Source organism: Centroberyx affinis, unplaced genomic scaffold, assembly GCF_046629955.1.
Source record: "Centroberyx affinis isolate AG114_WGS23_722 - 3 ecotype Tasmania unplaced genomic scaffold, CSIRO-AGI_Caff_v1 ptg001987l_1, whole genome shotgun sequence".
NCBI classification, from domain to species: Eukaryota; Metazoa; Chordata; class Actinopteri; order Beryciformes; family Berycidae; genus Centroberyx; species Centroberyx affinis.
The window spans coordinates 333,030-351,732 of record NW_027280332.1 but is presented as its reverse complement, the minus strand read 5'-3'; positions in this window follow the sequence as shown (position 1 = coordinate 351,732).

Sequence of the window (18,703 nt, the reverse complement as noted above, 5' to 3'; positions counted from 1 at the left end):
ACTGTGCACATTTTAAATATTATTTCTACAGTATACTGGACAGAAAACATGAAAGAGAGGCATGGACCGAGAAGATCATGCATCTTCGAATTTGTCTCTTTCACAGGCTTGCAGTGCTCGCAGGAAACGCCGTTGCACAGTTTAATTTGCTCTTTTGTAATGATGGGGCGTAGGTTAGTTAATTTCAATTTTTGATTTCAAAAGCTATCAAATACAGCTCAGATGAGAAATCAATTTTCCCAGCTGCCCTGGCTTTGTGGTGAAAAGAACTCGTACCATTGGAGAACAGCCCGTCACATGACCGAGTCAGGGATTAGTTCAGTAGGCCCATGTTGCCACCACCTCAATTACAGGCTGCCTCTTGTCATTTACCTCTATAACATCTCATTCTCAGACACAACTCATATTTAATTCATGAAAGCCTGCACAAGAGTAATTGTAATATAAATTGCCATAGAAAATATCAAATTGAGACTGCAACTTTTTATTTTGTATGCCAGCCGCATTCATCGTGTCATTCCCCATAATTTGGGATAAACAAAGATAAGAACAGTGAATGTCTAATTTGGGACTGATAAAAAATTATACTCTTAAAAAAACATATAATTTAAAAAGCTTGTTTTAACCATCATCATGCAGCAGTGATTTCATCAACAAGAAGATGTTTTGTGTTTTTTTTTACTAAATGATACAGTAGGAGAGATGACAGTGATGATTTTGATGAGAATGGTACTGGTCTTGATTATGACATTGATTCTGTATCACATATTGTAGACAATGACAGTCATTATCACCATCATTAGGATTGTCATGTGATCAAGTGTCTGAAAAGGTGACTCTGGGTGTTTCCACTGACACACAGTAAGCGTTCCCCCTAGACCCTCTTCACTTCACATTCAGTGTGGAAGTCTCTTCGGAGTAGATTCACCACGTTACGCTAAGGCCCAACCAGAGGTGTATGCTGCATATCAATAACTTATTGCCTGTCTAATATCAGTAAAACACATGTAAAGTAGAGCCCCGTTTCTTCAAACCGTAGACTTACAAACTGAATGAATACAATGAAAACTGTGATAAGAGATTTTTTTTTTTTTTTCAAAATAATTGTTGGAAATTCCTTTTTTGATGCATGCAACTAAATGTTAAAACTGCAAAAAAAAAAGCCTACTCAAAGCATTTCAGAATGTGTGTGCAAGCAGAATTTTATATTCTTAATACGCTTTAGTCTGGAAATTGAATCCATTCCAACATATCTCTCTCTCTCTCTCAAATGACCTCTTTTCCCTCACATAAACCAATTCTACAATTTATTCAGTAATCAAGGAAACTTTCTTTAATATGGATCAGTTTATGGAACAGAAAGTGGAGAGGAGGCAATTTCTGGACATATCATGAGATTATATCTATTTGACAGTTACGTTATTCTACGTTGTTTCCATGACAACTGTTTGGGTGAGGCCTCCAATAAAACCAACCTCAGCTGTCATCTCTTCACCTAAAAGCTTTGTAATTGCTCTCATTTGCATACTACAATTAAGTGTGTTAGCTCACAGCAAGAACAATCAACCTCCACTAAAGAGTGGGGATAGTATAATTATTATATCAGTGGATTGCTATAAAACATTACTGACGAGTCTTTGTTCCACATCGACATTGTACTCTAACGCTAGTTTTCCTAGTTATTTTCCTAAATATACAGATTTCCCAGACAGTGATGGGTAATTCATAGGTATTGGTTAAAATGTTATGATTACCATTTTCAGTATGAGATTCTATGGTTGCTTTACGATTAAATAAAAGAAAAGTATGAAGGTTTTTTTATTTTTTTATTTTTACAAATTAACTGTCAGCGTATCCCTGTTTCCTCTGTAGCGCGATGCAGCAGGAGATATTTTTTCCCATTTTTGATAGGAGGCTTTTTGACTCAGCATTGCACTTGAGTACCTAGAAACAGAATGAACACAATGGTGGGAGACAGTTTGAACTGCTGATTGAATGGAAAGGTTATGGGCACCAGGCTCTAAGCATTGTTTCTCTTTCCCTCAGATGCGCAGAGGCTGTAATGAAGAGCTCTTGAACTCCCAGTCAGAGAAGCTGTGACAGCGGATCAGGAGGAAGCCTCTCTGGCTCCGCTGGACATGAGACACAAACACAGGTACACAACGCTCCAACACACTTGCAACCAGCCCACCATCCACACACACACACACACACACACACACACACACACATGCAATTCCTTGCAGCAAACAACAAACAGCAAATAGAGAAATCAAAATGAGGCTGTCACTCATACAGGACATTGTTTCACAAATCAGTAGTTTTTCATTTCAAGCTTTCCTGCAGTGTCCAGTGTCCAATCTTCCCATTGATAGTAGAAAAATATAAAAATCTACCACATCGCTTCTGTTCTTTTATTGCATGTTTTGTTGTTAATATTATTTGGTATTTGGGCACACCATTGACATGAAATGAGAGGTCAGAAACTTTAAATGAGAAACAGCTTCATAGAAGCATAACACTAGTTTGTGAACTATATAAACAGCCTTATTCCCAGCGTTCCAGGTTTTATTATAAATCCTGTGATACTGCATCATATCTTTGGGCAGGTACATTTTATTTGGAGTTTTTGCCTTCAGGCTCTGAATTGAAATGGAAGACCAAATGGCAAGTGCACCATTCCTGGCTCTCTGCAGCCTCCCAACACAAACTGGTCAAGCAGAAATGAGACCTGCATCAATTTTAATTTGTATTTATCCTGCTGATGACCTGCTCCTTTCACTGTGCTTTTGGAGGCACAAATTACACCCATCATAACTCTGATTCTAACAGCCCGCCGTGTGCTATCAGAAAATTAACATGGTTATATATCACCAGCAGGTTCAAGGTGTCACAACATAATTATACAATCATGCTACCTGACGAGCTCTGGTCGCCGGTGTATGACAACTAAGCTGGAGGGCTACACTGTCTGTCATATCCAGCCGGGCTAGATAAGTTCACTGCAGAGTAGACTGTGCCTCAATGTCTGCTGCTCTCTATCTAAATCTGTTAAAAATCACAAGACTGCTGCAGTCTCGGGTTGCTTTTTGGGGAAGTATAAAGACCTAAATCTTAACTTATCTTTGACTTGACAGCTTTTTATTTGGCAAACAGAGCTCACACAGTTTGTAAAAACTAAAATAAAGCAAAGTGATATAACATGGCCTGTCTATGTATCATTAAAAGAATTAACTCATCAATGAGAGTTTTATGTAAAACCTTATACATACTGCAGTGCTTTGCAGCGGCCGTAGAGTGGCTCACTGTGACTTTCAATCAACCCTAATCCTTGTACCTCATAAAACTTAGACCAAAAAAATGAAGGGAAGCTCCCCTGCCTGGATCCCCAGTGTGCTCTCAGTGTCAAGCCATTAGGCTGTGTGAAATGAGGTGCCACTCATGAGTTATAATGCTGCACATCTATAGATGCAATGGTAAAATATAGCCCTCCCATGCTCAGATCTCTGTTGGAGTTGGGAAAATAATTCTGCTCTGATAGTAGTCCATCCAACAATATCCCAATTCAAAGTCACAAAGATATGAAGAGGGCTGCTGGATAAATTCAAAATAATCCACTTCAGGATAGCTGTGATATTAATGGAAAAAATGTGTGTGTGCATGTGTGTGTAACTTGCATGCTTGTATGTTCACAATGACGTTGATGAATAAAATTGATCAAAAAACCCACTGTAGCACAATAAACTTATTACATAGCTTCACGTTATGGATGAGATTATCAACCTTTTGCGATCAAAAGAAATGACACAGGGAAGAACAGGGGGAAATGAGAGCGATGTCTGCTCCTAGAGAAGAAAGAAAATGCCCAAACTAGTTCTTTTAAGCAAACAGAAGCAGCGGATGTAAGCTTTCAGCAAATCTATTTGTGGCATAAAAATACATTTGTTGAATCCAGTATGAAAGCATGTCAATAGAATACACACATTTCTATAACCAGTTGTTACAGATACTCCAATCAATGAAAGTTATACTGACTGTTGCTATACATAGTGGCACATGATATAACAGAAGCATGCCAGCATCAGAGTCTACTTTACTGAAAATTTTACCCAGAGGTACCGTAGATGTAACAATGATAAGGAAATAAAGCTAATAAGTGTCACTTTGATGTGACAACAAATTATACATGGTTCTATCAGATCTCATTTCCATTCCACAACACAGAGAGAGAGAGAATACCCTGAAGCGTGGCTGTTAATGGGAGCCTCTATCAGCCATCGTGGAAAGCCTGTCTCATTACTCACTCCAGCACAACTGTGCCCAGGGTGGTCGATTTCCCCAATGGACACTGGTTCACAGACCAGAGACGCACTGTGAGGCATACGACTTGTTTTCAAACGCACAGCGCCGTTATGCTGCAAGCATGTGAAATATCAGGAAATTCATTCTTCTTATAAAAAAAACCAAAACCAAACTTTAAATATATAGAATCAATAGAAAGGCATTTATAAATAAATTCAAATTTTTTAAATATGAAGATGTGAAATTGTTGAAATGCTTTATGTTGTGTCTAATTATTGGGCTAAGAAATGTACAGTTGAGATATAACTCATACTTTTGCTGGCTACAGAAAATTGCCTTATGTAGGATATAGCCAGCTACTACTCATCTTCGTTTTCATTATGTTTCTGACTCTATACCACCTGATTGTTATTCAGAGAGAATTTTCCATTCGGGAGGGTGCCAAATACACACATAACCTTCTATCCCCTCCAACCTGTGCAATGAATATTTTAAAACCTTAATGTATATTGGCCATCTGAATTTCAACGTGAGTCTTTCCTTTGTCCACATTATCTTAGGGATCTGTTCCCTACTATTGTGGCTGTAGCTGCAATGCTAAGAATGCTGGAACTTGGGTTGTTTCACAACACAATTTGCAATCACCATTGCTCACTGGTTTTACTCTCTTCTCCCCCCGTTCTAGCTTCCCTGACGAAGTCAATAGGGGGCATCCCTCATCTGTCAAAAGACAAACATCACAATACTTCTTAGGCTGCTACTTGCTTCTTTCCCTATTCACTCTTTTTGGATTGTCTCCCCTATTGCCTGTTGGAAATCACCGCTCTGTTTGTCACTTAGTGTAGTTTATGAGATTAGCAGTTGGGTTGCCCAGCTATATAATCAACCTAAGCAAGTAACAGCAGTAAAAACGAATAAGGGAGAAAGTCCTGAAGAAGTAGCTGACCCTCTGGTGACTCTGTAACCCAGAGGGGTGGCAGCAGCGCTTGCTGTGTGTATTTCAGTGCAATCTGTGGACCAGATGGCTGGAGTCTTGGGCAGAGAGCAGCAGGTCTCACCCTGCATGTCACCAGGATGATGTGAGCTGGCTCCCTCCGAGCTTCAGTTAATACCTTCCTGCATCACAGACTTGTTAAGGGACTGGGCAAAACTCACTGACTCTTTACAAAAGAAGAATACTCTCTCTCTCTCTCTCTCTCTCTCTCTCTCTCTCTCTCTCTCTCTCTCTCTCTCTCTCTCTTGCTCTCTCTCTCTCTCTCTCCCGCTCTCTCTCTCTCTCCCTCCTCGGGTTAGTGTTCTCTCTCCCGGGTGTTAATAAATGTTTGGTAGTGTGTACTGCCCTCGACCTCTCACTATATAAGTTGGTGTTCTTGATGGGTAATAATATATAACGCCTTTATAAAGATCATATTTTAGACACCCTTGTAATTAATTATAGAAAAAGTGATTGATTGATATGGCGCAGATTAAAGATGTGCAGTAATATAAGTTGACTGAGCTGACTGCAAACTACAGTGTCAAAGAGTAATTATGGATATTAACCTTTTGCCTATCATAGGGCATTGTCCATGACTAAATGATTTTATGACAACACTCAGTCACTTTGATTCAAAAAGTTAAATCTCTATCACATCTAAATTTTCTATCTGATTATGATGCAAATGTTAAATCAAAATTACAGATTTTTGATGTTAAATTTATAAGTAAATAAACATTTGCTCAGTTTTTGTTCATCCTGGTTTCCCTCTGCCACTTAATCTCGGTGACTGGCAGAGGGAGCAGGGTAGGCCATGCCTAGTGAGGTGCAATTGGTGCTGCCTCTCCTCCTCTCCTTCTCTCTCTCCTCATATTATATAAAGAGTGGCAGCAGGCAGAGTGACAGACTGCCCCGAGAGATGACACCTGTCACCGAGGGGAGTGCTGCTAATCTACAAGCCTCATTTTGTTTGAACTCTTTGTCACCTTGCCGTCAAATCCTCATCTTCTCAGTCACTGCCAGCTTCCCTCCCCTCTGCTTCTCTCTTCTCTCCGCTTTGCCCAATCTCTCCGCACATGCGTGAGGAACCACTATACCTCCACCACCACCAGCCAAATCACAGTCAAGCCATGTCCACACACATAAATACAATTCTCAAGTGCATTGTATTCTTGCCTACAAACAAACACATAATGCTAGTGTTTGACTTTGAGTCACAAATGTCTGACCAGCCTGAGACATTAAAATGTACACTATTTTATGGTATTTTAGTATGTCTGTTCTTTTGGGTTATCTGTCAATAAGAACAGATTAAGTACTTTTTGACAAAGTAAAAAAAAAAAAAAAAAAGTTAAATCTTGCCAGCCCAATGTCTTCTTCAGACGTGTTTAAAATCGCTTATGCGGCTCCAGTGTATGAGAAGATGTGGCGTCCTTGTTCAAATGTTTTTATTTTCCGAACAAAGCCTCATTCATTCATATTGAGATTTGTCTAAGTTAAAGTGATCTGAATAGAAATGCAGTCTGGAGTGGCCCAGTCTCTATGGAGCAGCACACTCCACCCCCTGGCCAAATATCTATTTTGTCCACTTCTACAGACTGTGCATTGTAATTATAATATAATTCATTATGTCTATGCTGCATATGCCACAAAGGAGGAGTCCTCCCAAAGTCCTCCTGCGCTGTTCAAGCTGACCGAACACATTCTTGTTCCCATTTTAAAGGGTGGTGCTTGGAAATACCCTCTCACACCCCCATAAACAATAGTTTTTCCTATTTTGCTTAATTGAGATATCACCCGCAAATCTGACAGCTCACACCAGCCCCAACCTCAAGCTGAGATAACTCTTTATATTAAATGATATACTACAGAGGGAGACGGGCTTTCAGTGTCAAAACAAATGAGTTCAATAAAATCAAACAACAAAGAATATAAAAATAATAATAAAAAAAATAATAATAATAATATATTAAAGCCACAATCTGGATTTTTTTTTTTAAAGTATATATGATATGGATTTGTACACATCAATTTTTGACTTTAAGATTCAATACAGATCCATTTCCCTCCACTGTTTACAAACAATATGAATGTAAACAAAATATTTACAGCTTCAAAACAAACATTCAAAACTCTTCTTTAAGTTGTAATATACTGTAAGTCAGCACAGTCAGTCATGGTGAGAGTGAAATATGCCTTTATGTCTGTTTAATGAGGGGGCAAATATGGCACCAAAGGTTGTACTAAATTATTTTTCCACATCTGGACTTGTACTAAGTCAAGAGTCCATGTTTCCAGTGAAGAAACTCACAACAAACACAACATTGAACAATGATGATCTGTAGATAGCTGTTGTATTGGCGATGATGGTAGTGTTAATATCAGATGAAGCTGAGAATGTAGACAAAGTTATGTATGTGTCTGTCAAAACTATACAATCACTGTCACAATTTGTCTGGCAGAAACTGTGGTAAACATTCATGTTGATTGTGCACGATGTTAAGTCATGTTTTTTAAAGATAATTATGACAGCATAGAAAAATACATGATATAATCCAAGTTCCAGTAGAGACGTCAGCCAGCGTCTTTAAATGCTTCTATTAAATGGAATTATCTTTTCCAGACACATTTTGTATGAATGTGTCCAAAAATCCCTATTTCATTTGGATTGCATGGGGTTTAATTTAATCCTTTTGCTTATTAAAAAAATAGGATGCAGCATCTTTAACAATAGAAAGGCTAGTCTCCATCGAACACAATGGCTAAGGTTAAATTGAAGGTTGTGTATACCCTTTGCTGTATTAGAGAGTATTCATATTCAAATAACAGCAGACATCACTGGCTCCTTGGAAATATGCTTTTGCAGAGCAATGTGCAATTGTGCATTGTACAAACAAAGCAGAAATGCAATGCAGAGTTATAGTTTCCAGATATTTAAAAAAAATAATACCAATCATTAGTCACATTTTATTTTATGATTTGTGTGTTTAAGCATTAGGTCATTTACGATATAAGGGGTAAACAACAATTTATTCTTATCCAAATACTTTATGTCTTTCTATGTCATTCTTTTTCAATATCCAGTACTTGTAGACACACTGAAAAAACAAGCCATAATGTGGAAAATGTTGTATCAGTCGCTATCTTATCACACATATTTTACCGCCTGCTTGCTAAATGAGGACACCAAACCAAACTAGACTGGCCAATGGAGACAAGGCACTGACAGTAAGAAGCAGCCAAAATTAGATTTATCGAAGGTTAAGAGTTACAGTCAGAGATGTTATGTCTTCCAGCATGTCTTATGACTCAAACAGAATGTAAGTCACGCACGTAAGTCAAACACTCTATAATATCACCAACATGCTATAGTCCAGTTTTCAAAAACATGGGACAAACTTGAACATGGGTTAAGCTTATCCATGTATTTTTTAAATGTACAGTAGAATATTGCTTATTAGAACCTGATGTGTGTAAGGTGAGTTTCCTGATCAGAAAACAGATCAACTTCATAATCAATGTATAATCACTCATCCCAACAGATTACTTCAGAAATATCTGAAATGATTGTCGAAGCACTGTTTTCAGGGCCACAGATGTTCTTAAACACTTTGGATGAGACTGTTCTCAGTTCTTACTATATGATATTTTGCCAATATCAGGAGAAGACAGGCAGGGGCGCAACACCATGCTAAAGCATACAAGTTTAAGCTTGAAAATGTAAATACAAATTAAACAAGACTTTTTTTCTTTATTTTCTTAATTGCAATAGCCTATACATTTTTATAGTAAAGCAGAAAATGTCAATGAATGTTGGCTGTGCATGTAGAATGTAATCCATGACTACTGACAGTGGTAACTCAGGAGTTAATTAATTCAAAAAAATTTTGCACACCAGACATAGCAAAGAGGATAAAATATTTGTAGCCAATGTGTAAAGCAAAATTGAGGATCGAATTTCAACTTTTTTTCCAACTATTTTCCAACAGTCCAATTTTCATTCAGTTCTCTCAACTGAAGAGAAAAATATGACATCTGTGGTTTCTGAAGAGATTTCAGAAACATGCTTGACAAAACATTCATGCGTGAGAAGGACTCCAAGATATTTTTTTATCTACAGACCAGGTATTCAAAATTGTCTGCTACCCTATTTGACATCATCCAGTCCTCCATTGTAGTTAAACAGTGCAATGCAAACAGCAGGAGCAGCGAGCTAGTTAGCTTGGTAACTTACTAGCTTCAACAATGTTGCATTCAGAGAAAAAGACTGCCATGAGTGTCAGTGTCCAGTCAGTGTGTGGGGACAAAATACAGTCTAAATAATAGCAAACGTGAAACTTGACATTGGCAAAGTGACGGCATATATCAGGAAAGTTTGGCTTAGCTCTCTTGAACTGTATAATATCATACAGGGTGGCAGAAATCTTCAAGCGCATGCCAAGTCCTGATTTACACATCGCATAAGGGGTAATGTACAGCGAGCCAGTCATCGCAAAATAAGCGCTGACAGGGTGAATCAAGAAGCAGAGGGGTCTCAATCGCCCTGAAGGGCCTTATTTTGCAATAATGAACGGCTCCCAGTACATTATCCTGCTTATTACACAGCTACTTAGCAAAGACATTAATCATTTGACACAAAATATTGATTCCAAATTATTTTATTACAAGCTGAAGTCATTTAAAAGCTCCTACCCAAAAAAATAGTTCAGCACTGCAGCCATAGAAAAGTCTGTAGCTAGCTCCTTGGGTTACACTGTATTAGAACTGCAACCATAGCAACGTCAACAAATCCAGTTAGGTTGCCGTTCAGCCTCTAACCAGCAATCAAAAGTTTAATGCTCTCTGAATAAATTAAAAGTCATATTGGATCTTCCATATTTCTAACAAGGCACAAGGTATCACTAGTTAATTTGAATAGAAAGCAACCAAAATGACCTGACTTTTTCACTGCAGAGTGATATGATTGGAAATGAAAGTAGTTTATATTCAGAAATAACAGAATGTGGTCATTGGCCAATCAGAATTGAGTATTCAACAAAGCTGTGTAATAAAATATAATTGCTATCAATTGCTATGGCTAAACACACAAGTTAATTACAGGTGAGGCCCTCGGCAATTGGAATACAGGTGTAAATAATACAAAGTAACAAAATTGCTTGTACAAACAATAAAGCATGAGTGTTTCCTGATGCAGCATCATTTTTCCAGCATTTCAATGCCATTTTTCATACAATCAACCAAAAAATAAATCGTACTCATAATCATAATAGCAAAGTAGTCAACTTTGTTGCCTAGGACTTAAGTTGCTCATACTACCAAGACAGCTAAAGTGCATTGTTCCCATGACAATATTTCTCTCTTTTTGGTTGTTGATTACCTTTAGATCCAAATTACAATACTGTATATTCTAAATTACTTGCAGTGCAACTAAATTCGTTAACTTAATAATCACAAATGAATAGCTTTAAACATCTTGGACTTTATGTCCTAACTTAGAAACAAACTTATATGTAGCTGGTGCAACCCACTCCATTTTGACTGTGCACAATTGTTGGAATTGTCTTGTTAATATACAGTGCAATTGAATGCATTTTAAAAACACATTTGATTCTTACCAGTCCAAACAGCCTCCATTTCAGCTCAGTGAGGCTCTACCATATGATGTATTTTCTCTCCCATCCCCCTTTCTTTGTGTCTGCTGAAAGTCACATGACTATTGGGAAACAAATAATTTCATTGGCTATATTATGAGCGTGCTTAAGAAGAGCACAGCAGCTTGTCTTGGGAGTCAAGAACTAGGTACAATGTCTTCTGCGATGGGACGGCCAACACAAATGGGCTGGCGCACCTATCCAATTAACACCCTGCCTGCCAATCCCTGTCAGGTCACGCGCTGACTCCCATGGCATGCTCTACCTGTGTCTGCTGTGCTCAACACATGCCCAGCTCCAATATAGAATTAACGCCACTTTTCACCTGGTCACGCTGACATGCCATAGATTAGACTGGTGCAGCATAGAGATATGCAAGGCAGTCCAAATGAGGGTTCCTGGGGTTAAGATTTCAAATGCAGTGGGGCTATTGTTTTGCCACTCCTTTAATATTAATTAAACTCTAGGGTGAATATGTTCTTAACCAAACTACCGCTTAATTCCTCCAAGAGTCAACACCTGATAAGAGATTTTATTTAATGGCTACCTGGATGTTACAACTTATCACACCAGTTAAGACCTTAATAAGACTAATAAGCTGTTGGGGCTCAGTGGTTCTTTTGTATTGCACATTTTCCAAGTCTAAAGCATTTTTTATGCACTGCCATGAATAAAAAGATGATTTACTTAATTCCTAATCCCTAATCAAAACATAATACAAAATATGTGTAGCACTGCTACAGAAAGTCTATTCTGTAAAGTTTATTCTGAAATATGTTGTCAGAGATCTTGACAGCATGTGACTGTTAAACTTTTATGCATATTTTGAATCTGTTGTTTTAGTCGTGTTTGCATTATTTGCACACACTTAAAGAGACATGTTTTATTATTTTATTACAATGAAATGAAAACAATCACAGTTTCAAACTTTCTGAATCCCCAAAAAAGCTTTAAATCTAGCAACTGACCCATCATGATGATGATGATGACTATTTGTCCCCTGGGGGAAATTTTTGCGTTTTAAGGGGGTGAATCTTACAAAGTTGGAAAAGTCAGTAATACTCCTTTATCTAATTCAAACGTGAACTCTTCAATCAGCTTATATGGTACCACACTATAATGCTAGCAGGCATAAGTGATGCTGCATGACATCTGTCAGATATGCAGTGCATATGCCCTAAAGAATGGAAATGACATTTATCACAAAAATAATTTATTAAAAAAATCCCCCTCTAACCCACTCTCTCACATGGTTTTGCATCTTCTGTATCTCCATGGATAATGGAAGGCACCATCCAGTTTAATGGCTCCATGTTGGACATTTTTAAATCTGTGGCAGTGACACGATGCTGCTTCTTGGCACCAGCCTTGCTCAGGATCTTATTCTACCTTCTCTTCCAGCAAGCTTTTCCACCACTGCCTGAGATGTAAAACAAGTCAACGTGTCATCCTCAACAAATGATGCAGGCACCCGTTGGGCCAATCAGTAACAGGATGCTTCCCTCCAAGTTTCATCAGAATCGGAGCGGTGGTGTAGCAGTTATGGCCTCTTTTGGCCAAAGTTAGAAATTTTGAACTAATCTTGAATTACAGCATCCCCATCAGGGAAATCGGTGTCATTTTTTTTAATTGTCAGAACACAGTGCCAAAAAGCATCATCCCTCACATTTGAGTTAAAAATGTTGACCTCTAATTATAGTGCCCCCATCAGGCCAATTACTGTAATTTGTAAGGCTAGCTGGATTTGTGTAGCATGTTTCATGCCATGGTGTACAGTAAGGGCCTTTGGAAGTTTGGAAATATGAAGTGCAATGGCAAAATGCATTATCCCTCTTAGTTTGTCAAAATCTGACCATTGGTGTCCGATATATCACAGTTGACTTTATCATTTTGACCTATAATTATAGCACCCTTATTAGGCCAATCACTGTACTTTTTTAAATGCCAAAACATGATGCCAAAATGCATCATCTCTCCAATTCTTGTCAAGATCGGACCAGTTGTATGTGAGATATCACCTGAAATAACATGTTTGAGGGACAGACGTTCTGGATGGATGGACGGATGGACGGATTTCATTGCGTGGGGGACAATGAGTCTGCGTTCATACAAGAGCTGATGGGAGAACTTGTTTAACTCAACACAAAGCCCAAAGTGTGACAACTATTCTTACTATAGGACTGAAAGGACTACACCAACTTTTTGGGAGTTTGGCCCATTGGTCCCCTTACCCAATATTTGACGAGAGGATTGGCACCGAAATCATCTCTGTGTCTCCAGTAGATATCTCTGTCTGGTGTGCATGCTAATGCTTTAGCATACAGTATGTTAAGTAATCAAGGCTTTTGAACAATAAATGTAGCTAGTCGCCTTTACAGGACAAGACACACTAATTGATATTTAATTGGTTTGGAATATGTTTATCCAATCAGTAATGTACAGTGAGGGCTGCAGTCCTTTCTCTATCATCATACATGATGACAATGGTTAAAGGAGTCCAGCTATATCTATATCTACCAAGAACAGTGTCTTATCCAGCACATTTCACACTTAATGTGTATTTATCCCTGACACATAGAACAATTTGGTTCGTTAAAGTGAACATACTATAAACTACTGTCTACTAAAGCCAGAAGTGAGAGAGCAGTTTGCTGGTAACATTATAAAATGAAGCTTATTTAGAAGTAAATGCTACCACAGTCATTATCTACATAGTTAGTCTTCCATTTATTGTCAACTGAACTGCTCCAACCTGTGCAACTTCACAGGTGAGAGTATTTTTTCATTATTTCTCACATTGGGAGAATTCTTCAACTTTAGTGGTATTTCCATCTCTGCTATTTAAACAAAGAAATCTCTTTAAAAAGCTTTCATAAGGGGAATAATAAATGAAGCTTCTCTGTGAAACAACAACATTAAAGAGTAATTTCAGATTTCCACACTTCTAGGTCAGGTGCCAAAATTCAGTTTGAAGCTCATAGAGCTCGCTATAGTTGTTCAGCCAGAACTTCAGAAGATAGACAGCAGCAAAACTCTGAAACAACAAGTATCCAGTGTCACTTTCCTAAAAACATACAGCATCTTTATTTATCTATTTTACAAGTTTCTATGATAGTTACGTAGATACAAATAGATGAGTTGGCAGAGATAAGTGTGATAGTGTAACATAAGCTGTAATTCGACCGAATGAACACTAGCAGAGTGAACCAGGATACCCTGGAAATGTTTCTACTGCCAGTTAAGGCCAATTTCTGTTGGGAAATTCACACCATGTTATTATTCATGATGTGAAATCTGAATGTATAGTTGTCAATTAATGACTAACCTTAATCGTTTTAGATAGTCTTCCATTGGTTGTAAAGATATGTCAAAACCTAGTGCAGTCTGGTATTTAAGTGCAAGGGAAAACTAAGCTAGTAATCAAGAATTTATTTCCCCTTTTTATGGCAAAGGAAGTTTCAGAAATATTGATGGTTTCATGCCAAAGCGGCTACTCAGTATTCATCTATTATAGGTACAGCATGTACAATGTTCTCTTTAGATATATCACTGCCTGAGTTATGACAGTCACTGTGAGCAGTGCTTTATCTAAATGTAACTTAACGTGTTTTGATGCATCGTATTTCAGCCCACCAGCAGGGAAGTGAAAGATTTTGTGTAATTCTGAATCTGAAAGCTCCCAAGACACAACATAAATCCTTACTGTTTTTTGGAGATGCTCTTGTTTGGACAACTTTCAGGAATACAAAAACCATACATACAGAATATCAACTGCAGTAGATAAAGTGTTGAAAACAGTGTACTCTCTGGGATAGGGCTCAAATTACAGTTAAAGTACACTAACAAGGTGTTCATTAAACAACTTGTTTTGTTGAACGATTTGAATAACATTTGAATGATCACATTTCACTTCACTCAATGTCTCTTGGTCCCTACAGGATTCCTTCAATCAAAGAATTCTTTAATGTACACCTCCAAAGGTTTTATGCTGCTTATACCATGGCCACTTGCCAAACATTAAGAATAAGGAGTGTTAAATACTTTTTTTTTTCTTCATGTGTTTGGCATTCAAAATGAAAACTGTTTGCTTTCATTATCTCTGTTTTCCTAGTAACACCTTATATCTGGAACACAATGGGATTTGTAGGCAATGTAAACATTACTTCCCTTCTCCAGGAAATAGGATGCTGTGGCAATGGAGAGAGTTTCCTAGACCCTAAATGGCAATAAATCAGTAAGTTAACATATAATAAATCCCTAACTACAGTGGTTATTTAGCATATATGGTCTGAAACTATGGTTAACATAACTAGCTAACTAGCTAATCAACTGAATTCAATATCCAAAATATTATCAACATTATTTTCCCAAATATTTATTGGGCTAAAATCATCACTTCATGTTGAAATGGATGAAAGACAGGATGTGTGACTTTAATGTGGAAAATAACTTTTTATCAATTCAGACAACTTGTCAGGACGTCGCTTAATAATCGCCATTGACTGCACAGGTGAGGGAATTTCTACAGTGGAGTCCAGCTATTTTTTCAAATAGATAGTATAAGAAAGGATAAACACTGGTACGTTGGAACTAAATATAGATGTGAATGTGATAAATTACAATCTCAAATCGCCCATTCTCCCTCTTTAAATCCTTTACAATTTAGAGTTTTTATGTTTTAAACAGCAGGTGGACACGAAAATAGATACAAAACAAATTGTGCAATGTTTGAAAGGCTAATTTACCAAAAACATTTAAACTATGTAAGGTACAATGTCAGTGCTTGCAACTGCCAACAAATCATTAATGAAATAGTAATCAGTGACAGATACACATGTTTTAGGGCGACTATAAAAAGGATTTTACAGGGACTGTACTTATGATTTGGCTTTGACAGCAACAGTTGCTTTATTTTTATAGCCTTTCAGATTTTACAACTGCTATTTTTATTGATGTTTAAAAGATGTAAGTGTTCAAACTGGATTATGATTGATGGTTTGACAACCACAGGGGAGCAGGTAAGATAAAGCACGTTTTCTAACCCCCCCTCCCCCCCCAAAAAAGAAAAAAGCCTGAGGTGGCCCTGCGTGCAGATAAGAGTTAGTAGAATTTGATACATGACAAAAAATTTAATAAAATCGTAATCATAGCTTTTCCCTCTGTCAACTTGAGCAAGGGAAATATCATTAAGCCCGGTATGCCAGAAATAAACTGTGGTATCCTGGGATGTTACAAAGCATTAACATCAAGCAAAGAAGTATCACTTTCCAAGTTTGAGCATTGTATGTGAAAGGCTATACTCACCTCAGTGGATCCCAGTGGATATTAAGCTAACAGGTCTGGATTCCAGTGGGCATCTTAGCAAAGAGATCCACTTTATTACCCCATATGTCAATGGCACAAATATGATCTAGGTGATGTGATGCTTTTAGAGGACTCAACCCAGCAGCTTTGTATAAGGGGGTGCAGCTTGTCTACACTGCATGTAATTTGCAGATTCTTTACACTGTATTGTGTACACTGACAGGTTTGTGGTTTGTTTACACTTCATGGGTGTCCAATTGATTAAGATTAAAGGAAGACCGTTTGGCTGGCTGTCGTAAAATTCCTAGCTGATTTGTATTTACCGTGCCCCTCCTTTTAAGCACAAGCAAACCCTCCTAACTACACACCTATAACATGAGCCAACACAGGCCACATGCTGGTCCGCATGCTGGTTCACATGCACCACATGACACAGCAACTGAATAAAGCCATCACTTACTTATTAAAAAAAATGGGCTTGTGTCATCGCTCCCTATTCAGCAATTTCAGGGAGAGCAGGGAGCTTTACCAGTTCAGCATACACACAAGAAGAGACCTCCTATTGAACATATATCTTCTGCTCCTATTGTCACTCCCAAAATTGAATCAAATTGAAAAATTCCTGCCTTTGAATGCCATCATTATAAGTGCAATGTTTAAATTATCTGTCCTAAGGCATTGCTTTTATTAAAAGGGAAATTCAGAGCAATGGTGAAATATTGCTTGGGGTTTTTTTTAAAATGAAATTATCACCTGCCTCAAGTTTTTGATTATTAACATCAAAAGTAATTCTAGTTCTTGGCAACATTCACATTTGCAGTAATAATTCTGTAATGCAATTATAACTGTATGAACAACATCCTTGAAATTGTTACTTATTTTAATTAAACGACAAATTTGAAAGGTAGAAATGAAGTGGGTTGAATAACAAAGGAAAATATGATGTCAAAGTCAGAGGAGTGGTTTTATTTTCTACTGCAAGCTAAAGCCAAACTACAAAGTACAAGAACTGAATCCTGTCCTACTTCAGTTGCTTTGATAGTGGACCACCAAGTTATAAATAATGTATTAAAGGATTTACAATGCAGAGAAAGAGAGCTGCTTTTCAGAGGAATGAAAGTTCCTTTACTAGTGCATGAAAAAAACATGTTAACTCTTTGCAGTCCAGACCCAATCTGAGTTATAAAAGACTTCATATATTTTCTTTTGTATTGTCTAGGTTAAGAGAGTGTTTGGTTTCCTTTTTACAGTTTGTGGTAGCTTATTTTTTCTGCCAAAAGGTGTTTGAGGCCTACTGGGACCACTTAAAAGTTTATGCAGAGCACTAGCCAAGTTGGACAAAAAAGCCTTGAAGTATACACACACTGGCCCCTTTCTCAGACCCTCTCAGCTCTGGCTAGGGGGAGTGTTGTTGGTTTATGAGAGGGAAAATAGCCCCAGCCTTCTGCAAAAGTGAAATGGGATTAAGGCCTTTGTTCAGCCCACAATGGTGAGGGGAATTAGCAATAGTTGTAGGCACTTAGAAGAGCTCTCACACAGAAGCTTATCCCAGATTTTGCACAATAATCATTTGAATATCAACAGTGTTTTGCAACTACAGCGCTAATGTATAAACCTCTCTCTTTTAGATATCGAAATCCCCAAAAGGATGTTACCAATGGTTACATCACAAATATTCACACTCTTTATGATGAATCATAATTTTAGTATCATTGTGCTTCATGTAGCAGAAAGACTAGAGAATAAGTTGAAGTTTGGGACAAGAGTTATTGACATTTTTATGAGCAATGATCCAAACTTTTTATTTGTTTGGTGAAATAAAATGATCTGCCCCATATTAAAATATGTACTTTATTATATATAGTTGAGTCCTGGACAGCATCTGTTGTATCCACTATAGGTCTCATGGAAAACAGAATATGACTTGTAGCTTTCCTATAATAAATGCATCATATTTCAGTAATACTACTAAGTTATAGAAACATTTAATACCCAACTTAAATCTAAGTAATCATATGATACACTCTTTTTGTATTTTTTTCTGTATTGTATTTCTTGGCTCATTAGCTGGCTTTCTTATCCAAAGCAACTTACAATAAGCAGCAATAAGTTTAATAAGAATTAAGTTCCTAGATCACCAACATTACAAGGAACCAAAAGTCAGGATTGCAAGCCAATGCATACACTGAAATGTGGTTTGTAAGGAAAATAAAAAATATATATATGTTTGTTTCAGATATTGCACCACATTTTCTCTCCTTCACTATGAGCTTTGTATGATATGGTGATCTAGCAATATTAGGGGAGAAACACAGACTACAATGCTTTCTGTTGGATTGCATCATTAGGTTTGACTGGGTGCAGGGGGAATCCTCTGACCAGCATAACTCTCACAGAGGGGGAATAATTCACAGCTTCTGCCTCAGTTGAGTCTCACAAGACCGGCCTCAAGAAGTGTGATGGCCTCAGC